General features: G+C 42.9%; 2 protein-coding genes across 11 annotated transcripts in view; both read right to left on the minus strand.

Annotated features, from left to right (window-relative positions):
* Positions 1-2,405, minus strand: part of LOC311247896 (protein FAM83H-like) — a 137,724-nt gene extending 135,319 nt beyond the window's left edge. Inside the window, 1 exon segment of the mRNA XM_084338872.1 lies at positions 2,240-2,405. The gene's annotated coding sequence lies outside the window, so the exon portion shown is untranslated.
* A 10,411-nt stretch (positions 2,406-12,816) lies between these two features.
* LOC311247897 (nucleolar protein 56-like) overlaps positions 12,817-25,396 on the minus strand; it is a 41,195-nt gene continuing 28,615 nt past the window's right edge. For 8 of the 10 annotated variants that reach the window (XM_084338877.1, XM_084338875.1, XM_084338878.1 and 5 more), the window contains 15 exons: positions 23,644-23,758; positions 21,930-22,009; positions 21,424-21,504; positions 21,213-21,239; positions 18,508-18,556; positions 18,295-18,322; positions 17,981-18,012; positions 17,178-17,211; positions 16,960-16,992; positions 16,662-16,727; positions 16,442-16,481; positions 15,856-15,896; positions 15,570-15,596; positions 15,048-15,130; positions 12,817-14,808 (listed from right to left, as the gene is read on the minus strand). The gene's annotated coding sequence lies outside the window, so the exon portion shown is untranslated. Of the gene's footprint in view, positions 14,809-15,047; positions 15,131-15,569; positions 15,597-15,855; positions 15,897-16,441; positions 16,482-16,661; positions 16,728-16,959; positions 16,993-17,177; positions 17,212-17,980; positions 18,013-18,294; positions 18,323-18,507; positions 18,557-21,212; positions 21,240-21,423; positions 21,505-21,929; positions 22,010-23,643; positions 23,759-23,827; positions 23,855-25,396 lie in introns of those variants that run through there. The other 2 variants (XM_084338880.1, XM_084338882.1) reach the window with 2 other exon arrangements.

The following is a 25,396-nucleotide window of genomic DNA, read 5'->3' on the forward strand; positions in this document are numbered from 1 at the left end:
CCACTTTATTTATAGAGCACATTTAAAAACAACAAAGTTTACCAAAGTGCTGTACAAGTCCCACAACATAAGATAAAAAAAAATAAAAAAAAAAATTATTATAAAAAGAAAAAAATTAATAAATTTTTTTTAAATTCGAAGCTTCGAATTAAAATCGAAGCTCGGCCCCGAAGCTTCGATTGCCAAAAAAAATTCGAAGGTCAGCCCTAGTTGCAGCAGCCTTGGGGATAAGAGTAGTAGGAGAGGAGGACGATGGGAACAGTGATGGCCGACACAAGCCTGGCACGACAACAGACTCAAACTATAACCACATGTCGTACTATTTTTACACAATGACTCACTGTGAATGAAACACACACAGTCCAGCACAGTATAGGCTCATAAAGATCAGTCCAGCACAGTATAGGCTCATAAAGATCAGTCCAGTACATAGGCTCATGAAGATCAGTCCAGTACATAGGCTCATGAAGATCAGTCCAGCACAGTATAGGCTCATAAAGATCACATAGGCTCATAAAGATCAGTCCAGCACAGTATAGGCTCATAAAGATCAGCCCAGTACAGTATAGGCTCATAAAGATCAGTCCAGCACAGTATAGGCTCATAAAGATCAGTCCAGCACAGTATAGGCTCATAAAGATCAGTCCAGTACAGTATAGGCTCATAAAGATCAGCCCAGCACAGTATAGGCTCATAAAGATCAGTCCAGTACAGTATAGGCTCATGAAGATCAGTCCAGTACAGTATAGGCTCATAAAGATCAGTCCAGCACATAGGCTCATAAAGATCAGCCCAGCACACTATAGACTCATAAAGATCAGTCCAGCACATAGGCTCATAAAGATCAGTCCAGCACAGTATAGGCTCATAAAGATCAGTCCAGCACAGCATAGGCTCATAAAGATCAGTCCAGCACAGTATAGGCTCATAAAGATCAGTCCAGCACAGTATAGGCTCATAAAGATCAGTCCAGTACAGTATAGGCTCATAAAGATCAGTCCAGCACATAGGCTCATAAAGATCAGTCCAGTACAGTATAGGCTCATAAAGATCAGTCCAGTACAGTATAGGCTCATAAAGATCAGTCCAGTACAGTATAGGTTCATAAAGATCAGTCCAGCACATAGGCTCATAAAGATCAGCCCAGCACAGTATAGGCTCATAAAGATCAGTCCAGCACAGTATAGGCTCATAAAGATCAGTCCATAAAGATCAGTCCAGCACATAGGCTCATAAAGATATGGTTCAAATGCACTCACTGCTGTTTTGGCTTCAAACTCCTGTGTGCTCAAGGTGGGGAACATTTTATCTACAAGGATGATATCATCATAAGACCAAAGTCTGTAGTGAGTGTAGAGAATAGGCTAGACGGGTATGTTCTATATCTTGTTCAGCACATCAGGCCTGTGTGAGGAGGACACTAATTAACGTATCAATTATCTTACAATTACATGACTTCGTGTTATTTAGATAGGAGGCCATGGCGGCGGCAGACAGCATTGTATAATCAGTCTTTACTTGACATGGTACTAGCTACTTGGAAACATTAGCCTACTGTGGAACAATACCTGGAAATGCTGTACACACTGTACATTCTGATGGAATATATTTGAGTTTGTCAGAACTATTAATAATAACCAAGAAAGCAGAGTTCCTTTTGGTTGGTATAGTTGCAGACAATGTCGAGCCCGTTGTATATATAACCTACTTATGTTGTAATAACAATACTGTACACCTGGATAACTTAATCCTCTGAGCTCCAGGTGGCTGTATAGTACTATACATAGTATAGTCAAGCATGCATTTCACTTTTTAAACTCATCCACATAATATGCATTTGTAACAAATAGAATAGACACTAGAGTGGAATAGAAAGAATAGAAATTATGTTGCCTTTCGAAGTTTTCTTTGTCGGCGCAGAGGCAGCCCCGTAAGTAACCTTGGTGGTAAAACTATTTGAATGAATGAAAACTTTATTTAACAGATTGCAGAATGGGTACAATACAGTACGGCTCAATACATACAATTGTTAAGGGGATCCAGACCTGAGAAAGACGTTTGTCTTGTTTCCATCAGGGTCCCCCATTTTCAATTCATATAGACATTTATGACATACACAACATACATGACATTTATGGCATAGGGACATATAGGTATTTAGTACTGATGCATTTGTGACATAAACGGTATTCAAATATGCAGTACTGTTAATGTTATATTGTTGATCATTGTCTCTTACCCTCACAGCCGTGCAGCAACTTGTCTTGTCTTCAAGCCTATTCTCGCCACTTTGTACCGGCGATGAGTAGTACAGTGAGTGAGTACAGTGTAGTGGACTCTACCTCCCCGGTGGGTCCCGGTGCGTCCTGCGGTGTCCCCCGCTCCTTGGCTCCCTGACGTCCGTGTGTCACATTCCTCTCTCGGGGCGGAACTCCAGGACTTCAGGCCCGTCCTGGCGGCTCACTGCGCGGCTTGTTATTCCACACCGCGGCGCTGCTTCTTCCAACGGGACCACAGCGGCGAATAATGAGGAAGGAGTGGAGCAGCAAGTGGCGACTCTCCTCCTCTGCCAGGGGCCAGGGCTTTCCCCCCGGAGAGACTCCTCCCCTGCTACCGCTGCTCCTCTGGTGGACGACTGGAAACTAAAGAAACCATTGGAAGTTGACTGCAAGTGGCATTATTTCAAAAAAGCATTGCTCGTCATCATCATAGTGAGTGATTGATGGCGTCATATTTAGGTTAGCCCACGGAGATAGATAGGAAATGAATGCTTCCACCCAGGGTTCGAATTATCACCTGAGAGCTATGGGGGCCCCCTGAATAATTTTTTTGTTACAATTTTTTTTCTGAAATTGTGGCTGTTTTCGAAGTCATATTTAGAGGAATATCTCATTAGGATTAGTCTAATACTAAGTAATAATGACATCACACAACAGTATAATCATTAGACTATTGTGTGATGTCATTATTCAGTCTCATTCTTAACCATCAATATTTGTTCATTTTATTACTCACCTCTGATATATAATGCCATATTTACTTATTTGCATTTTGCATCTGATAAAATACAACAATTTAATTTGAAAAATGAGACCAAATTTATGAACTTGTTATGGTTTGTAACCGACCTCAAACGCAACGGCACAGACAGGAAGTTCAGAGTTAGCCAAAAGCTAGGGCATATTTGGATCACAAGATGGATGAGGTACAGTAATCAAACAAACGGGGATCTGGCATGTGACGATGTAGCGGCTCTGCAGATACTCCCAGTAGATAGTGGTGAGGAATTGGCATGTGACGTTGTAGCGGCTCTGCAGATACTCCCAGCTTTCACTCACGGTGGAAAACGGAGAGAGAGAGAAATCAGAAACAGCCCAACGAACACACAGAGGCAGAGAGGTGACTGAGTCCAGTATTAATCCCAAGTGACTTGATCTTCGGTGTACCACACACAAGTTAGCTGAGTCCAGTGAAAAACAACACGGTATTCTTCAGTGTTATTCTAACACACAAATTTGCTGAGTCCAGTGCGAAACAAAACGGAATTCTTCAGTGTTATCCTAACACACAAATTAGCTGAGTCCAGTACAAAACAAAAACGGTATTTCTTCAGTGTTCACCAAACACACAAAAAACTGATAATCCAAAAGGACTGTTTCCAAAAACTCACCAGAGCGCAACGCGTAAAGCGGGCAGATAACGAGGCGCAGCTCCAAACGGGGAACCAGGTTCTCCACAGCGGTTCTCCACAAAAAGGTCCTGGAGAGAAAGAAGACAGGAACAGCGACAGGGAAAGGCAGGTATATGCAGTTGTATTCCAGAACAGTAGTACTCAAAACGACCCGGCATCGAATGACAGAAGGTCAGAGTATATGAAGCCTCTGGGGTGCTGATTAGAACACACATCAGGTGCGTGATGGTAATTGATACTCGACTTAGAAGTGTGCGTTCGGCAACGGACCAATCATCACAGAATCCTCACAGTACCTTAAAGGAACGGAGCGTGTGGCGGGGAACAGACTAATCATCACAGTACCTTAAGAAGCCTGTGGTGGGGAAAGAACCAATCCTCACAGTACCCCCCCCTCCACGGGAGCCACCCGGCGACCCACTCGGCCCCGGCCTGCCCGGACAGGACCGAAGGAAGCCGGCGATCAGGGGCACTGGAGAGGGGGACAAAGACAGAGGCCTGGAGAGGGGGACCGGAGACGGGGACAGAGGACCGGCGAGGGAGGCCGGAGACGGGGACTGGGGCCCGACAGCGGAGGCCGGGCACGGGGACAGAGGACCGGCGAGGGAGGCCGGAGACGGGGACTGGGACCCGGTGAGGGGGCTGGACGGCACCTGAAGACACTGGGCATGACAGGAGGGGCTCCACCCCCTGATGGTGCCGGAGGACCAGGCGATGTGGGGCTCATGCAGCGCGAGCCAAGGCCTGCCCAGGACCACAGGGACAAGAGGAGCGCTGGTGATGAAAAACTGGAGTCTCTCAACGTGGTTACCAGCAATGGTGAGAAGGACTGGACAGGTGCGTTGAGTGATGTCAGCCAGGCGGCGATGATCCAGCGCGAAAGCCTCCAAGGGCCTCTCGAGGTCCTCAAGTGGAATGTTGGCCCGGGTGGCAAACTCAACGTCCAGGAAACTCCCATCAGCACCAGAGTCAATGAGTGCACCCACCGTCGCCCGCTGGTCCGCCCAGGCTAGGGTGACGTTCGCCAGACGGTTAGGTGGTGCACGGGTGGGGGAACAGGAAAAACGGCTCACCAGGATCTCCTGTGGTCCCGGCGAGCCTGGTCTTCTTGGCCGGGTAGGGCAATTGGAGACACGGTGTCCATCCCGGCCGCAGTAGAGGCAAAGGCCGGACCTGAGCCTGGACTCCCGTTCGGCCGGGGCTAAGGCGGTTGCGTCCCAGCTGCATGGGTTCCTCCTCGGTCACGGCTCGGGAGGGAAAAAACCCACCGGTCACGGAGGGGGCAGGACGGTCAGCACTGTAGAGGCGGCCGCCGGGAAAGGGAGCCCCTGAGCGGAGGTCGATGGCACAGTCGTAAGGCCGGTGAGGCGGAAGGGCCTGAGCCCGGGACTTACTGAAAACCTCCTCGAGGTCGTGGTACTCGGGGGGTACGTCTGGGGGTCCCAGTCGTGCTCGCTCACGCCTTCTCTCCCGGAGGCGTCCGTCGATGCGGATAGCGAGGCTGATCAGGCCCTCGAGAGAATCGGGCTCCTCTTGGGTCGCGAGCTGGTCCCTTACTGCTTCGTTGAGCCCCCTCAGGAAGGTGAGACGAAGCGCTTGATCGTTCCAACCGCTCTCCGTTGCGGCCAGTCTGAACTCCAGCGCGTAGTCTCTGACACTGCCACTGTCCTGCCGGAAGGTGCCCAACCGAGCTCCTGGGTCCTGGCCACGGGCTGGGTGGTGGAAAACCCTGCGGAGCTCTGCCACGAAGTCTGGGTAGGAAAAACAGAAATCAGCCCCCATTGCCCAGGAGGCAGTAACCCACTGTGCTGCTCGGCCCGTGAGCAGGTTAGTCATGTAGGCTACTCGGGATCCCTCTGACAAAAAACGGCTGGGTTGATGAAGGAAGACCAACTCACACTGCATGATGAATGTGGCACAATCCTCGAAGGCAAATATTTGAAGATAGATATCTGCTACCACCTAGTGGCAAGGGGAAATATTATTATAGAAACATCAGGGATATCCTGACACAAATTGTACTTACCTGCACTATTCTTACCCTGCCTACTTTTTACTTCTTACTGATGACTATTTTTAAACTGAATAATTTTAAACTATTTTTATTATTTGTATTACTGAATCAAACTGTAAACAGAGAGCCTATTGGGATGCTAGATCCTAATGTGAAACACTGTGATTTACCATACCTTGCTATATTCTTACCCTACCTACTTTCATACACTTCCAATGAAATTCATATGTCGGTTCTATGATGTTAGAGTGATGCTCTGTTGTTGTGAGCGACACACTGCTCTGTTGTTCTATAAGGTAACTTAGAACTGTACTTTGTAAAGATGCCTGTATTTTGTACTGTTGTGAAGCACTTTGAACTGCAACCTCTGTATGAAAAGTGCTATACAAATAAAGTTATTATTATTATTATTACCAGACCTATGTTTTTTGGGGGGAGGGGGGATTAGGGCACTCTATCCCCCCCCCCCCCCCCTCTTCAGGGGACAACTTTATTATTCATTATACATTATACGTTTGAACTATTTACAGTGTAAAATAAAAAGTGTAGTAAAATAAGAACAATTTTGACATTTCAGGACAATGAAGGATAACAACGAATACACATGACAAGGGAAGGGGGGGGGGGGCAGAGAGGGGAGTAAGTAAAGTAGGGGGTGAGGAGGGGGATGGCTCACAGGTCAATCTTATGTGATTAGGAGCCTAGATTATCCACAAGCAATTCCCAGATGCTATTAAATTGTGAGACTTCTATGTGATCCACGGTTGAGATTGTTTCCTGTGATATGTAATTTGAGAGAAGGCCCAACCATTGCCCAGTATTCACGTTTTTTCTTGTCTTCCAGTTTAAGAGGATAGTTTTCTTGGCGGCAGCTAGGGAAACGAGCAGGGGTTTGGTGTTCTGGACTATTAAATTGATAGCAGTATCCCCAAGTAGTACCAGGCCTATGTTTAATAAAAGACTCAACCAGTTCAATGATTTATCTGGATGTTCTATGTTTGCAGACTTTGCACATTCATGAGCGATCCTTCTGTGGAACAATGACTTTATCTCTCGGCTGTGGAGAACGTGTTAAAAGATCACTTTGAAAGGGATTTTGACCCAGCTCTGACGAGCACGTTGTTTGTCTCAAGATAATGCACCAGGGAGATTTGCAAAGGGAAACATTGATGTGTTTATTTACAATAATAAACTAGCTGTACGGGGCATAACTTTTACAGATATGATAGAAATAAGCATGGAGGAGGTGTAGCTTTTTACACTCCAGAACATAAACCAGTCAAAGTGAGAGCTGTTCTAAGTGCATCAGGTGTGGAAATGCTATGGTGACAGATCCCATCTACCTCATCTCAAACCCATTCTAGATGCATCTACCTCATCTTAAACCCATTCTAGATGCATCTACCTCATCTCAAACCCATTCTAGATGCATCTACCTCATCTCAAACCCATTCTAGATGCATCTACCTCATCTCAAACCCATTCTAGATGCATCTACCTCATCTCAAACCCATTCTAGATGCATCTACCTCATCTCAAACCCATTCTAGATGCATCTACCTCATCTCAAACCCATTCTAGATGCATCTACCTCATCTCAAACCCATTCTAGATGCATCTACCTCATCTCAAACCCATTCTAGATGCATCTACCTCATCTCAAACCCATTCTAGATGCATCTACCTCATCTCAAACCCATTCTAGATGCATCTACCTCATCTTAAACCCATTCTAGTAGGATGCTGCTATAGACCACAGGCTCAAATACTCAGTACCTGGAGGATATATGCACACATTTGCAGACAGTTACTGACATCAACAGTGAAATATATTTTGTTGGGGACCTGAACATAGACTGGTTCTCTAAAACATGAAACACTGAAAATAAATTAAAGGATGCAGCCAGTGTCTAATCTGTCACAGATTGTGCATTTACCCACAAGAGTTAATAGCAGGGGCATGGGAAGATCTTTCTCTACTTGTATAGATCATGTTTTTACTAACTACTCTATTGATATGTGTTCAAAGGTTGTATCGGTACCAGTAGGGCAGTAGGCTTTAGTGATCATAATATCATTGCAATGGCAAGGAAAACCAAGGTGCCAAAAGCTGGGCCTAAGGTAATTTACAAAAGAATACAAATTGTTTTGTGAAAATGCATTTGTTGATGATCTGAACAAGATAGAGTGGGATAGTGTGGTTAAATTAACTCATACGGGGCGGCCGGGTAGCGCAGCGGACTAAGCGTCTGTCTACCACCACAGAACCAGTGGGATCGAATCCGGCTGTGGTGCCTCCGGCTTGGCCGACCGTCCATACTAACACAATTGGCAGTGTAGCGGGTGGGACGCCGGCGTGGGTGGGTCCTGGTCGTTGTAAACAGCGACGCCTACAGTTCGGTCGGGGCGCCTGCACAGCCAGGGAAGGATCTGGGGGAGGTAGTGTGACCCTTCCACACGTTACACTCTCCCAGTGAGAGTCCGCGCTGCCAGGTGAAAAGAAGCGGTGGGCTGGCTACACATGTGTCGGAGGAAGCATGTGATAGTCTCCGCCCTCCCAGACCGACAGTAGGGGGTAGAGTGCGCAACGACCAGGAAGGGGATTGGGAATTGGCATAACGACTAGCATTGGGATGGGAGAAAAATGGAAAAAGGAGGAAAAAGATAATACAAAAAAAAAAAATAGAAGGTGTAGGATGGAGAGGGAACAACTGAAAAAAACTGCTATTACATCTGGCAGCTCAGATGATTGGCAGGCTTACCGTTCAATGAGGAACAAAGTCACAAAAATGTAACTCAAAAGAAAAAACAATACTACCAATTCAAGTTTGAAGAAATTAAGGGTGACAGCAACGAGTTATGGAGAACCCTTAATGAAGTCATGGGAAAAAATAACATGAAAAAGACTCCCTCATTTAGATAATCTGGTGGTGGATTTATCATTGAAAAGATAGAAAAAATAAGGACTCAAATGTTGCCAGTGAACGGTAGGCTCTGAGTCGTTAAGCAACACATTATGTACAACAAAAAATGTGAATGACCATTAATCTAGAACACATGGAAAAGCTTCTCGTTTCTTTACAGTATGATGAATCTTGTGGCTACGATAACCTGGATGGTAAACTACTTCAACTGTCAGCGGGAATTGTAGCAAAGCCACCGTGTCATATATTTTATTTAAGTCTGACTGAAGGTGTTGTTCCTCAGAGGTGGAAGGTGGTGGAGGTCACTAGTAGGCAAAATAGTAGACCAGTATCCTGCCTGTTTTGAGCAAAATCATGAAGGGTGTTGTATTTAAACAGATGCAGCACTATCTCTCAGAAAACAGCATACACACTGAATTCCAACATGCATATAAAGAGGGTTATTCAACATGTACAGCCTTAACACAACTAACAGATTGACAGAAAGTTAATGGTAGGGCCTGTACTATTGGACTTCAGTGCTGCCTTTGATCTAATAGATCATGAATTGCTACTTATCAAATTATCTGCTTATGGATTTAAAACATCAGCTATCAATTGGATGAAAAGGTATTTATTTAATAGACAACAGTGTGTTTTATTTACCATGTCAAGCTTTAGATCACTACAATGCAGAATTCCACAGGGGAGCTGTTAAGGGGAGCTGTTTAGGACCTCTCCTATACAGCATATTCACAAATGATCTGCCATGTGTCTTAAAAAACGCATCTATGGTTAATTATGTATGCTGATGATACTACCATGTATGCATCAGCAGACAAGACTGATGACTTAGCAAAGTCCTCCAAAGTGAATTGATGTTGATAACGGATTGGGTTTCTGAAAACAAGCTCAAATTGAATATCTCAAAAACAAAGTGTCTGTTATTAGGCTCCAAGCATGCTTTAAAAATAGACCAGAAGCTAATTGTATCTTTACAAGGAGTGATGATTGAGCAGGTTACTGAGGCCAAATGATTGGCTGACGGATGCAGTGAGAGAACAAAGACAGGTCCTGAGAGCAGCTGAGAGGAAGTATAGAAAGTCACGCCTCACTGCTGACATCGACACATATCACAACCTCTTGTTAACATTCTCCAAAATCATTACTAATGCCAAAGCTTCTTTCTTTCACCATAGGATCGAGGCCTCTGCCAAGAACCTTCGCAAACTGCATGCTACCATGTCATCCCTCCTCACAACCCCCCCCCCCCACCCCCTCCTCCCTCATCTTTCTCTGCCGAAGACTTTGCGAACTTCTTCGAGGAAAAAGGGGAGAACATCCGCAGCTCCTTCTCCCAACCCCCACCCATTCCAAATACTGAATCGAGAACCTCATCCTTCACTCTGTCATCTTTCCCATTACAGAAGCCGAGACCCTGACACTGGTAACGTCGAACTGCCCGACTACATGCCAGCTGGATCAGCTACCCTCCCCACTCCTCCAGACCATAGCACCAGACATCCTCCCATTCCTAACTGCAACCATCAACTCCTCCCTCAACTCGGGGGTGGTCCCCACCTCCCTAAAACAAGCCAGAGTCACACCGCTCATAAAAAAAAACCTGAACCCCACCGTCATAGGCAACTATCGTCCTCCTGTCTCTCTTCTCTCCTTCCTTTCTAAAACACTTGAACGTGCTGTATCCAACCAACTTACTGCTTATCTCTTACAGAATGACCTCCTAGACCCTAGTCAGGCTTCCGGACTGGCCACTCCACAGAAACGGCCCTCATTGCGGTCACAGAGGCACTTCACTTAGCAAAAGCGAAAGGCCTCTCCTCTGTCCTGATTCTCCTAGATCTATCTGCAGCCTTCGACACAGTGAACCATCAGATCCTCCTCATGGCCCTCGCAGGAATGGGAGTGGCTGGCTCTGTGCTGACATGGCTGTCATCATACCTCAATGACCGCTCCTACCAAGTGTCATGGAGAGGGACCCTGTCGGCCACCCGCCCCCTGCGGACGAGTGCCCCCCAGGGCTCGGTCCTAGGACCCCTTCTCTTCTCCTTCTACACTAAATCACTGGGTAACATTATCACGTCTCATGCCTTCTCGTATCATTGTTATTCCAATGGTACTCAACTCTTCCTCTCCTTCCCTCCCTCAGATATCCACGTCTCTGAGCGGATCTCGGCCTGTCTGTCCCACATCTCCGCCTGGATGACGACCAACCACCTCAAACTGAACCTAAGCAAAACAGAATTGCTCCACCTGCCGGCCAAATCCTCCCCCCTGACCGACCTTTCCATCACAGTCGAGAATGTGACCGCGTCCCCGACTGCCAAGAACCTTGGTGTTGTCCTCGACGACCAGTTGAACTTCTCTGCTCACATCGCAGCGACAACCAGAACCTGCAGATTCCTCCTGAGCAACGTCAGAAGGATCCGCCCCTTCCTGACAAAAGAAGCCACCCAACTCCTCGTCCAATCAACAGTCATCTCCCGCCTTGACTACTGCAACGCACTGCTTGCTGGCCTCCCGGCCACTGCCACCAAGCCTCTTCAACTCATTCAGAACGCAGCGGCCCGCCTGATCTCAAACCTACCGAAGTCGGCCCATGTCACCCCACTTCTTAGGGACCTGCACTGGCTCCCCATTGCTGCACGAATCCGCTTCAAGGCCCTCGACCTGGCATACCGTGCGGCAAAGGGAACCGCTCCCGCCTACCTCCTGTCAATGGTCTCTAACTACACACCCTCAAGACCCCTACGCTCTGCATCTTCTGGCCACCTCAGACCTACTCCTATCCAAGCTCCGGGAGGGTCATCAAGGAGAACCTGCCTTTTCTCAGTCCTTGCCCCACAATGGTGGAATGAACTACCCACCCCAGTTAGGACAGCCGAAACCCATCCAATCTTTCCCCATCGACTAAAGACGCTTCAACCATTATCTGAAATACAAAATAAAAATATAAAAAAAATAAAAAAAATCTAACCCTAACAAACCTTACCATCATGCACTAACCTACACTGTAGCACTCAACACCTTGATGAACATTGTTACTCAGCTGATAGAGTTGTGCCCTTCCTGATGACTTGTCGTACAGAACTTGTAAGTCGCTTTGGATAAAAGCGTTCAGCTAAATGACTAAATGTAAATGTATGGGTGTCACACTTGACAAAACACTTTCATGGTCATTGATAAGCTGGTTGCCAAAATGAGCAGAGGCCTTTCAGTCATTAGAAGGTGTGCCTATTTCTTAACAGAAATTACAATGGTACAAGTAATACAATCCCTAGTCTTATTCCACCTTGACTACCGTCCAGCAGTTTGGTCTAGTGCCTCAAAACAAGATCCAACTGACTCAGAACAGAGCTGCCCGCCTGTTCAATGGGGGACAGTGTGGAAGGGATGCATGCCAGGCTGTCATGGTTGAGGGTGGAAGACAGACTGGCTTGTAGCATCATCCTCTTTGGTAGAAATATCTGTACCTTGAGAGTTCCTATGTTTATAAAGACCTTATCTTTTCTTCTTTGCAACCAGATTGTGCAACATCTGTAAACGCCTCCTCTGGAAGTCTTGCCTACTGCAAAGGGCTGCAGTTGGACTAATGGACTCTTTTGCTCAGGTCGATTTTGAGAATGAAGGTGGTGACATTTCTCCATCTCAGCTTCTTGGTTATGTCTAGGTTGACTTCTGTACCTCATGCTTGAGAGTTTGATGTTTCTACAGAGCTTCACATTAACTGGACAATGCTTGCTCTCCCTTGAGTAGTGTTGAGTGGCAGACTGCTGCACTGCTTGCAAGTAACCTTCCCTGGTTGGTCAGTTTTACAAAAGCAATCCAGTGTAAAGTGTGTTTCCTAGTGTGTCGACGTCTTTACTGCATCTCGCGCCACTCAACAAAACTGCTAACATTATCGATAGCCAATGAAAATCTGTTATGCAAGAATAGCAGGTCTGATAAATGTTGCTTTCGCATTTCGCTTAGACCAGGTGGAAAAAATAATCAAAACATACATAAAGCTCAATATAAATAAATATATGAAATATTTTTTTATCATGATTTTAGGTCAGAAAAACCAGAAAATTACATCCCTGATATTATATACAATTATGAATAAAGACAACTCTGGGTGTCATGTTTATGGCACGGATACAAATGGCTTATGTAAACAAGATGAAAGGCTTTATATTTTTTTTATAAATCTTTATTAAACATTAACACAACAGTAACAACAATAATGACAAAACAATAACAAACAGTATCAACAATACACCCGAGTGATTCTAGATTTTACTAAACGTTCATCTTAATCTAAAAAAAAGAGGCATTAATAACGTACTATTATGCATTAGATCGCAGAGCGTCGTTAGACCCCCATAGGTGTGATCTAATTTCTATAAGCCACTCAACTAACACATCCAACTTTTTTTTAACCTACTTTCTATAGAACTTCATTCTTAGATCCTTCTATAGAAAGTAGGTAAAAAAAAGTCTTTGCCCTATAGGGAATTTATTTATTATTACAAAATAAAAATAAAAATAATATTTTAAACCTACTTTCTAGAAGCAGCTGGGCGGTGCACTGTTTTAAGTGAGCGTGGATTATTGAATTGATTGATTGCTAATTTTATTACGTCCGCCTTGATTTCCAACTGGTCAATCTTGGACTCTTTCGAAGTCGCTCTTTCGAAGTTGGTTAAGCTTAATAGTTTGGAATCAGGGCTGGTGGTCTATCGCCCTGCTCTAAAGACAAACTCTAAGCTTAACCAACTTCGAAAGAGTCGCCAAGCTTAACCAGTTGGAAACAAGGCGGACAGTAATAAAATGTGCAATTAAATCAATTCGCATAATTTTTATTTTGTTCAACAATGACTCATGACCCACCAATTACATAATCCAACATTGTTTAAGAAACTAACACATTCGCAGTGACGGAATCGTTTTTCATTTAGTCTTTATGACCCCATCAACATATCCTTTTGTAACGTTTACTGTCCGCCATCTTGCTTTCACTTCTAAAAACTCGCACGGCGGATTGATAGTAATTCGGTTGTGGGCGGGTCCTGGGACCAAGAGCGTTGGTTATAACAAATACCCACGTGTAACTACTGTTTCAGCCAATCAGAATCGAGAAATTTGCATGCCATTGTATAATTGGGAGGAGTGGGGCGCGAAGGTGGAGGGAGGCAACAGACAAGTCAAGCTTGGGATCGAGGGCTGATTTAACAGATTGCAGCGAGTAAGCTACAGACGAAACACTGACCCAGAATCAGGTATCTTACAAGTGATTTAGCACCAGGTTCTCCACAAACTTGCGATGCATAACAGGAGAGGAGCGACCATCATCCGGGCGCACCCCAAACCCGTCACAAACAAATTAAATGTGTATAAAGGTCTGAGACAAACCCTTGTGGTTGTCCGGTCACCGATAAGCCAGACAAAAGGGTGGGGGTGTGTAGCCCGTCTCGTATGGCCATCTCTGAGTGAGTGAGTTTAACTTGCCGTACCGCTAACGTCCAGTCACTTCACAACACTTGAAGTCGATCGTGACTGGATACTCGCGGTACCTCAGTTACACTCACACCCCTAAACTCACTCAACCCAGGGCATATAGGCACCACTGTGACCGGTCTCTTATTGCCATCGCTGTGTTGTGTTAAGGGATTGCCCCGAGTGAGTCTCGAACCCCGACGACATCGCAGACCACTATACCAAGAGGTGAATTCACTTCTTGGTAATGTGTCTGGATGCCTTTTAACCCATTTAAACTTGAAACACCTGCTAATAATGCATTATATAGCCTGTATAATGTATATTTAACACACAAATGTTTCCCGGTTTCAATGGGTTAAGGGGGAGTGAGTTTAACTTGCTGTACCACTAATGTCCACAGTCACTTCACACATCGTGACTGGATACTCCCAGTACCTCCGTTACAGGTGCAACGATTGACCCCATGGGCCCCGAGTGTCGTCCTTAGTTGTAGGTAAAAGAATGATCGCCAGGTACATCATAAAACTAAAGTATTTTTCTGGTCTGCATCCTCTTAGCAGTCGTTTGTATTGAGCTGTACTGTACCCATTCTGCAATTTGTAAAGTTAAACTGAAATGCATTTCATCTGTTGCAAAAGCTTCTTGTCCATACTTCATACGCACAGCTTCCAGGCCAACATGAAGAGCAGGCCTCCGATCTGAAAAAAATAAATCTAGTTTAATGACAAAGGGATTTTTTGAGAATCCATTATCTACTTGTCCCAACCTCAGTAAGAAATGGAACGGTAATGTTATAATCAAAGGAATTCATCTGGCAAAATCATTCATCACAGGTTGTAAGTTTATAAAATGGGCCATTTCCAGAAACTAAGTGTTGGCCAAGCCAATGTTAATTTCTGCAAATGGAGGTTTGTGGACTAGCATGAATGACACTCACTGGAGCATTGCATTTACATCTTCATGGTGGTGCTTGCCCATTGTCCCGACTGCCATAACTGCATCCAGGCACAGTCATCCAATCTAGTTGCAGGGGGGGGGGGGATGGGATTATTTTTGGAACTCAACACGCATCATGATTGTATTGACTTTTACCAACCTCAGTATGAAATGGAACGGTAATGTTATAATCAAAGGAATTCATCTGGCAAAATCATTCATCACAGGTTTTATTTATTAAAGACCATGTCCAGAAACTCAATTTAGATTAAATACTGCTAGGAACATGACAATTGCTTGGCCCCCGGTATTGCCGCCTGCAGCGTTTAACCACTCATCCAATCAACTTCACTAGAGCCTGCACTCCCTTGGGTGTAAAGTAGATTACCAACTTAATTTCATCCGGTAACATTAGATAAGCCAAAGATTTACGTACCAAGATAATGTATCATGTTGGCCAAGCCAAGGTTTATTTCTACAAAGTTTCTGGACTTGCCTCAGTGCATTTTACTGAAACACTTACCATGGTCGATCAAAATCCAGCAAACACCTGAAGATCAAAAGCAGTGCGTTTTAATAAATTACTCCCGAGTCATTAAATCATATTATTATGCAAACAAGGATAGTCAGTAAATAATTATGTCCACATTAAATGTTCAGGTCAGACATTTGTAAAACATCATTCATCCATGCAGGAAGTACCTCCTAATAGGGATGCACCAATAAACATTTGTGGCATATTTACAAAAAGTCAAGATACCGATAGTTTCAGGTATTGTGCATCCCCATTTGAAGTGTACTAGTCTCACCTTAAAGAAAATAGGAAGTGCTGGCTGGATTGTCACAGTACCTGGGGAGACGGACCAACATTAGGATCAACCATGCAAACTAAGCATTTGGATGCAAGAGCAGCACTGCCCAGATCAGCTAGAGCTAATTACTGACTCCACGGTTGATGTCAGACGTTACTTTATCATCACACAGGCCACACCATGTCACATCTCACTCGTGTGCCATTTGCCTGGCCTCTTCTGGTTGTGAGTTTTTAAGTAGTCATTAATACAATTACTATAAAACTTTTAAGAAGAGCTTTATATTCACCCATTTCTCTGGCATACGCATTGAAAATGTGGGCACAGTGCTGCATGTGGAATCTAAGAGGCCAGGCTGGATGGAGAATGGACCAGTGACACTTGTACATGGGTGGTTGTTTCAGACCCGAGATTACACTGTACAGACGCATGTGCAATTCATTCATCTTGCTGGAAGCCAGAGATGACTGTTGCCAACAGCAAAATATGAGTGAACTTCAACTAGAACAATGCATTTGTACGACGTGTACATGGCCTGAAATTCTACCCAGAGAGGCCCCGACAGATCTGCCTTTCTACTCACTTCCATCTTGTGCAGGCATCCTTTGAGAATTCCATCTCACCTGTGAAACAACACAAGCGCATTAGTATTTAATCTAATCCTTTGTGTAGCATTAGGGGTTAGATTACAATCTAGATCAGAAAGTGATATTTTCCTCAAAAGGATCAGCGACCTGATTCAAAAGCATCATATCAAATTGTAAAAAAGAAAAACACCATGTAACGGGTCATAACATGCTTACCAAAATCAGCTCCAATTGAGGTACCTCCAAAACCAAAATACACTGGATTCAGACATTTCTAGGTTTCTAGAGAGGAAGAGAGATTTTCTTTAACAAATTGAGGTACAAAAATACAGCTAGTAGCTTAATTGTTAATTGATGAACTACTGCCATGATTTCCGTGAGACTTGTGGCAGACTTTACCCCATAAATGCACCCATCAACACAATCAATGGGAATTACCCTGTATGTGTATGGTGGCTTGTATGGCAAAATGCATCTTCCCAAACCCTACAAACAAAACACGATGAAGGCTTACCTTTCTGGTAAGATGAAGCCATTTCAAGCGTTTCTAGGAATGAGAAAAAAAGTTTAATTTGCCTTGTTTTACACACAAGGTCCAGACTCATCTGAGGTCGATACATCAGATAGGAGCGAAAGACAATGCTAGTAGTTCTTCATGGTTAATCTGTTGAACTATAAGTTCATCATTGTATCGTTATAAAATAAATCATATAATTCATCAATTTAACTCACATCCTTCCCTGCACTCTCCTGCCCAGTCATGTTCCTGGAGGAGAAGACATTTAAAATGAGTCAACTTCTGCTTCTCACAAAGTGTTGTTGGCAGGTCACCAAGGCCGATACATCAGATAGGAGCGAAAGACAATGCTAGTAGTTCTTCATGGTTAATCTGTTGAACTATAATTTCATCATTGTATCAAGACAGAAATGTGGGAAAATGTAGCATTTGAAGGCAAACGCATAGTATTTGCCAACAATCCAGACTGTATTTGCCAACAATCCAGACTAAATGGGTTCCTACGCTTAACAGATGGATAATATGATTTATGCAGTGTTGATCATCTTGCAAATTTGCATCTGGCCAACTCAGTTACTCTAACACAGGTTGCCTACACAAGCAGGTTTCCAATAATGTAGACATCTTGGACAAACCAAGATGGGGCATTCTGGAGAAAGCCAGGAAACTTTAGACAACCGACTCGTTTAGTAAATTACAAAAATAATCCATATGGTGAAATATAAAACTGCCTAAGCATCTAAATTGAGAACAAGTTTGGGAGACATTTTCAGATGGCCTCATGAAAATGTATAATAAAATTAGGATAGAATAATCCAGTGAATATAGCTGCTTTTTTGCAGGTTAGGTGAGGGGATCGTTGCTCTGGTAACAGGTCAGGCTAAAATCTAAGCTTGCTCCAAGGAACAGAAAATCCCATGGCTGGCAAACTCATATTATCCAGCCAACTCTGTTATCCACGTATGAGGAGCGGGTCCCGATGGCTAGGAGAACCACATAACACAAGGTTGTAACTCACCAGAGTCAACTGATCTGAGGAACATGGGCAACCTGTAAAAATAATACTACATTAGTTCACATCAAGTAGATGTGTCGGATGTCAAATTTGAGATAACATGTCCATTGCTGCCATGCTCTCATACAGTCAGAAAGGTTGGCGTTTCCTCAACTTTAATCAGATGTCCCTACCAACACTTAATTCATCATTTGAGCATGGGAACAGAAAATCACATGCCTGTCAAAATGTATCTTATTCAGCCAACTCAGTTATCCACTATGAGGAACGGGTCACAGATGACTAGGAGACCCACATAACACAAGGTTGTAACTCACCAGTCAACTATCGAGGAACATAGGCAACCTGTAAAATGTATAAGCATACATTAGTTAACATCAAATTTAGAATGTGTAGCCATTTCAAATGTACTGCATCAGGAAAACTAGCATCTCCTCATCCTTATTCAGAGAGATTCCCATTGTTTTTAACAAGTCATCATTGACAGTAAAAGTCCCATGTAGTGCCAACACAACATTTTGGTTAATTACCTGTCCTGGTGGTGGCCATAGGCGCATTTCTGCAGAGATGCATTCGAATCTGTAAGGTAGATGCAAATAAAATAAATACTTAACCTCTTCCACCCGACGGGACCCAAAATGACATCACGTCATACAAAAGTATAATTTTATTTTTCAAACGTATTAAAGTATAAACATCATAACCATGTCACAGCATTTATAATGTATATAATCATCACTACGTTAGTTTACCAATAGGTTAAAGTGAGATAATTTTCGGTCTGGTTTACTTTGCAAGAGACTTATTTTGGAAAATTATAGGCTATATAATGCATTATTAACAGGTGTTTCAGGTCTAAATGGCTTAGTACCGTTGACATTACACTGCTTGTAGTAGCAAATCAAATAGCATATTTCTTTAAATAAAATTACAGAAAATTATCACTAAAGTGCTATCTGTTGCAGCTGCACACTTTTCCATAAAAATAGCATATTTGGATAAGCGTGACCATTTCTCAAACTGAAAATAATGTATTTTTTTTTTTAAATACAGAAAAGGATCACTAAAGTGCTATCTGTTGCAGCTGCACTGTTCTCTATAAAAATAGCATATTTGGATAAGATTGACCATTTCTCAAAAACAGAAAATCACGTATTTTTTTAAATACAGAAAAGGATCACCAAGTTACCATTTCTCAAAAAATATAAATAAATACAGCAAATAAGCACTCGTTCACTCAGTGGACATTTCTAGCTCAATGCGAGGTCTGCTGCTGTTAGCTAATAATACGGTCAATACGTGGGGAGATCTTTGACAAGGCAACACGCATGTCATCCTCAAGGCTCAACTTGGCCCTACATTTTGTTTTCAGAGCGGTCATGGATGAAAACAGCTTCACATAGATATGTGGTGCTGAATGGTATCAACACCTTAACTGCTGCATCATGATACTTGGTACTCAGCACCACACTCTGAAACCTAGCTCTCCAGGTGGCATCAGATGAGATTTCAATGAGTTCTTCCAAGAGTTTGGATGGAGATGTGTCAGGAAGCTTCGTCTCAATGTCGTCTGTAAAGTTTTTTTTTTTATCCAGAGTAACTTGGTGATCCTTTTCTGTGTTTTATTAAATAATGATTTTCAGATTTTGAGAAATTGTCAAACTTATCCAAATATGGTATTTATGGAAAACAGTGCAGCTGCAGCAACATATAGCACTTTAGTGATAATTTTCTGTAATCCAAAAATAATTTAAGATTATTATTTTTTAAATCTCAAGCTCTCTGCGGCACCCCTGTTGAGAACCGCTGTTGTAGAGGACACCGGTAGCTTTTGATAAGTGTTGGAATTTTTCCAAACGACACTTCCCAAAAGCCTCTATGGGGTTTCAAGCTTCATACTTCTGTATGCATTTTTTTTAGTATCTCTTATTATTCAGGATACTAAACCACAACACTTAACTGTAGACATATTGAAGCGGTTAGTTTCTCTTCCCTATTTTTAGCATGTAGCAACAATTGGATTTGAAATTAGTTTCAAAACGGTTGCACCCTGATAAAAAAAAGCTACTGTATACAGTCGATTTCATTATCAGTTCTTATGCACGCCTGGTGATACTAAATCCAAATTGAACTCTGCCATTTGAAATATAAGATTTGGCACAATCCATAAATGTGTGAATTGGCTATAAGGTAATTTATAAGACTGCTATTCTATAATATTTCAAATTGCATTGGTCCGGATTGGAGAATTCAGTACTGAATCTACAAAACCTTCCGTTTAATCATCTTCCCTTTATTAATTTCCTTAGATTTTTTTTTGTACACATATTATCTCAAGAAGGTACTGAACGAGATCAGTGGCAGTTTTTCATGCCTGGTCATTATTAGCATGGTGTTATTTACTATCAAAGATGCAAAGAAAAATCATAATTCATATTCCTTTGTTTCATCACAATTTAAGCAAGCCTAGTACTAACCACAATATTTCTGACACTGGGAATACATTCACTGAGGTCCATAGATGTCCCTAGATGCAAATGGACCTTGTAGAAGTGGAGCAATATTCCATTTACTTATGTATTTTAGGCAGATTTTCAGAAAATAGGGCTCCGGGCTTAAGGGGTTAAGACCTTCTCAGACAAATGCCTCCATGTCTTCAACTGAAAGGACACGCTGCTCTGAGGAACTGAACCAAAACCAAAGAACATGGTCCTGACCCAGAAGCCCCACAGACAGACTTGTGACCCGTTCCGACTCGTCATCGTGTCATCACAGAAGGGAGAAATGTGGCCATACATCTGGATCATAACAGTCATTGTAGTGAAATAATGTGGCTGGCTGTGGTGTGAACCCTGCTCTGTACTACAGGGACTGTATACAGAGTCAGGAACTGGTTCATTAAAAAATGTGAGACCCACCTGGAGGCACTTAATCTATTCCAGTAGTCTCCAAGAACTCACAACGGACAGCGCAACGTCACCTTTCCCCCAAAATAGTCAAGTAGTCCAATAATGATCATCAACTTGAGCCACGCGCACTTTGACATAAAGTGTGCTCAGGAAAACACAACACTGGTGAACAAACTGAATGTTTTGGGGGAAGAGTGGGTTTGAGAAGTAGTGTGTCCAGGCTGGGCGCATTAGTTATGATATGTATGCAATACATAGATGGTGTCGTTACATATACAGCCAGGGAACAGTGAGGGAGACCCATGAAGCACAAGGTTGTAACTCACCTGAGTAAACTGATCAGAAGAGGCCATCTGTAAATCAATCATAACATTAGTTTACATCAACAATGAAGAATGTGTAGCAGTTCAAAGTATACTGCGTCAGGAAAACAAGCCTCTTTCATTCTTATTCAGAGAGATTCCCATTGTTTTTTTTAACAATCATCATTGACAGTAGAAGTCTTTGTAGTGCCAATAAAACAGTCTGGTATATTACCTGTCATGGTACAGTTGGCCCTGGGGAGGCTGTAAGAGTTTGCCTGGACATCACTTAATAGGTTAGCAGAAGACTTTGCAACTGCAAGGAAAAAGAAAATTAGCCACTAGTCATTCATGTCAAGACAACGCAAGGATTCAAGTTGAGACGATATCCGTGTTTCAGATAATGCAATTGGTGGTTGCGGGTTCGTCATCCTGATCGTCATGAGTAGCAAATGAGGTAATCATAATAGATATCGTGTAGTTTTTTTTAATTTAAGAGTTAAGCCAAGCTAAACTTGTGACTGATTGCCATCGTACCTCATCTGTCCATGTTCTTCATATTCTGCTAGATACCCGTTGAGACAAGAGCAAGTCTTATAGCAGTTTTTTTTAACATGTAAATAAAGCAGATACAATTAAAGTCTCAGTGTATAAGTTCTCAGAAATCACATCTGTCCACTACTCTTGAATAATCATCGACTTTGAATTAGATGTGCACCAGAATCAGTCAATTATTCTTACCAGTCAAGATATCCAGCATCTCCTTCAACCAGCAAGATAAAACCTGGTGGAATGTTGTTTCCTTTGCGATTAAAGCATATCTGGCACAAAAAGAAAAGGTCCATTGTGTAAGAGATCCATTACCAGATATTAAATATAATATTCATATTGTGTTTATTAGTAGTTCACTTATTTATCGTTAGCTTATAATGTACCCTTCATTAGGTATGATAGTGAGTCTAATCTACAGAGCCAGCCAAGCTTTTGACTAAGACATGTGTTAACCATTACAGGGATTAAAGCAAAAAAAAAAATCTTCCGACTGCTTTTTTTCAGGCCAAGTCATATTCTTATTTTAACATCCACTGTATTTTTTTTTTAAATTTTATTATAGCGTTAGCGTTTTAAGGGAGCCTACTTGTTTCGGTTTAGTCGATAATCCAATGTACAGTTACACCCCCCCACCCCCAATGTACAGTTCGGAACAAGTTAACAATTCACCACTACAGACAGCCCCCAGTAGCCTAGGCCCTAGCCAGTCTCTTCAAACTTCCTCTCGGAACTTTTTTTATTAGGTGGTGCCGCTTATCCTTTTCATCTGAGAACACTGCTGTGTTTTTTTTTAGTGGCCGGCTTACTCCTTCCATTAACGTTATTATGCCAACGTCAGCTAATCGGTATAGCAGGCGTGCGTAACGTTAAGTGCAAGCAGGTACATAAGCAGGTGGTGGATGCGACGTCGGTAAACAAGGAGAGATTTGACGCGCGAGGCGCAAGACTCGTGTTTTCTGACATGCGTTTCTACGACTGGATCTACTGCCTGTTCATGGTCTATGCTGAAGGTCGGTCAGACCAAGTTTAAAAGAATAAAAGTGATTAAATCTATTACTTTTGTCTTGTAACATTTATATGTTTAAAGAGAATGTAGCGTATTATATCAGCCTATGATTTATGGTAAAGTAGATTCCCGCGGGGGTGCGTCATCTCAAAACATCTCCCGACTTTTTTTTCAGGCAAAGTCATTCTTATTTTAACCTCCACTGTATATTTATATTTAATAGCGTTAGCTAAAAGTAAAGGACAACCCGTATCGGGGTCTGACAGCACAATTACATTTTCATATAACAGGCTTACGGCCTCCACTAACCCTTCAATAAGCTTTGTGGTCCGGGCATAAATGTGTCCATAAATCCATTTATTTAGATCCAACACTGTCTGCGATTATTATACATTTCCGACGACGAACTATTAGCGTAATCCTGTCTCTCGAGTCGCTGAGTCCTGCCATTATTGCTCCGCAGCTCGCCAATGACTGCTTGGCGCGGCCACGCTGTGATAGACATTTTTTTGCTCTTTTTCATGATATTTAGTTTCAATCTGTATGCATCTACAAATCATATTATACCAGGTAGCCAATTCCATCAGACTCCGAATCAAATTGACAGAAATCCGCCTGGAGACGGAACGTTTTAATGCCTGTATCCCCTACTAGTTACACCCTGTTGCACACTCACGCTCGTTCCACCACCTTAAGCCAGTGGGTAAACGGCACAGTCTATATTGTGATTCGTTAAGGTGACTTCTGGTAACAGAGGTATTCAGCTTGTACCCAGGTGTTCAGGAGTTACGGTATGCTCTCAACACAGAGATTCAGAGGATTGACAGATTTAACTTGAACATCATTACACCTGGGTAAAACTAAACAAAAATATCCAACAGACAAAAAGAAACACACCTTCGGAAATGGCGTTGATGTTTTCCAGGGCAGCCTGTGTCGACTTGAATGGGAAGAAGGCGGCCAGGCTGACCATGCTGTTAAACTTGGCAATACTCGGCACACTCTCCTCCACCTGCACAGGAAATAGAACAGGTCGCAGCGTTAGAGAAGGTTCTGCACAGTACCGCTCTTCTGCAAACTTGGCAATACTCGGCACACTCTCCTCCACCTGCACAGGAAATAGAACAGGTTGCAGCGTTAGAGAAGGTTCTGCACAGTATTGCTCTTCTGCCACATGAGGTATTCATTTGTCCCGAGTGCAGTGGTCCTTTCAAAGAGCATACTAAAACAATTTGTTGAAATATATATCCAAATCGGTCCGTATATACTTGCATATAATCCTTTTTATACATCTGTAGATACTATATCTATACATATCCCCTACAAGTTAAACCCTGTTGCGCACTCAGGCTCGTTCCACCACCTTAAAGGAAAACTCCAACATTTTGGGAAATTTGCTTATTTAACATCTTCCCTGGAGTTAGACAAGAAGATGCATACCTTTTGTCTCTGTGCGTGCATTTAGCTTTGGGAACAGTCGCTCCATTAGCGTAGCTTAGCTTAATCACTGGAAGTGGGGGAGATCCAGAGCTTCATCACTGGAAGTGGGGGAGATCCGGAGCCTGACGTTCCCTTACACTGTATACAGTCACGAAAAACACTCCAAATACAACTACAAAACGTTCATGTAAACATGTTGTGACCCGTGTATTCACCACGTGGAGAAATAAAAAATAATTGAATTAGACAATTACATTTTATAAGCAAATATACTCTGAACTATTTTTTGCCTAACCACTCCTCTCTGAGCGCAGCCAGTGATTTCAACGTGTCGTCGTGATTGTTGACACTCATTCATTCAAAGGATCCGAACCGATTGAAGTTTATGGATACCATGACTTAAAATCCTCTTACCTTGACGATTAAAAGCCTCCCCAATTTAGAAAACAGTAATCCAATGGCTGGTATTGTTATACCGGACGCTCTGAGCTAACCGGAGCTAACGCAGAACAGGATGGTAAAGCATATATAATTACTTCCTTTCTGGGGTTTTCAAAATAAAAGTGCAACGTTTATAGCAGCGGGAAACATTTATTTTGTACATCATCTAACGTTAACACGAACCTAAACTAACTTTAGGTTAGTTGTAACGTTAGTTTAGGTTCGTGTTAACGTTAGATAATGTACAAAATAAACATTTTCCGCTGCTATAAATGTTGCACTTTTATTTTGAAAACCCCAGAAAGGAAGTCATTATATATGCTTTACCATCCTGTTCTGTGTTAGCTCCGGTTAGCTCAGAGCGTCCGGTATAACAATACCAGCCATTGGATTACCGTTTTCTAAATTGGGGAGGCTTTTAATCATCAAGGTAAGAGGAATTTAAGTCATGGTATCCATAAACTTCAATCGGTTCGGATCCTTTGAATGAATGAGAATGTCAACAATCACGACGACACGTTGAAATCACTGGCTGCGCTCAGAGAGGAGTAGTTAGGCAAAATATTGTTCTGAGTATTTTTGCTTATAAAACGTAATTGTCTAATTCAATAATTTTTTATTTCTCCACGTGGTGAATACACAGGTCACAACATGTTTACATGAACGTTTTGTAGTTGTATTTGGAGTGTTTTTCGTGACTGTACACAGTGTAAGGGAACGTCAGGCTCCGGATCTCCCCCACTTCCAGTGATGAAGCTCTGGATCTCCC

This window comes from Notolepis coatsorum (assembly GCF_963971535.1).
Source record: "Notolepis coatsorum genome assembly, contig: SCAFFOLD_265, whole genome shotgun sequence".
In the NCBI taxonomy this organism is placed as follows: domain Eukaryota; kingdom Metazoa; phylum Chordata; class Actinopteri; order Aulopiformes; family Paralepididae; genus Notolepis; species Notolepis coatsorum.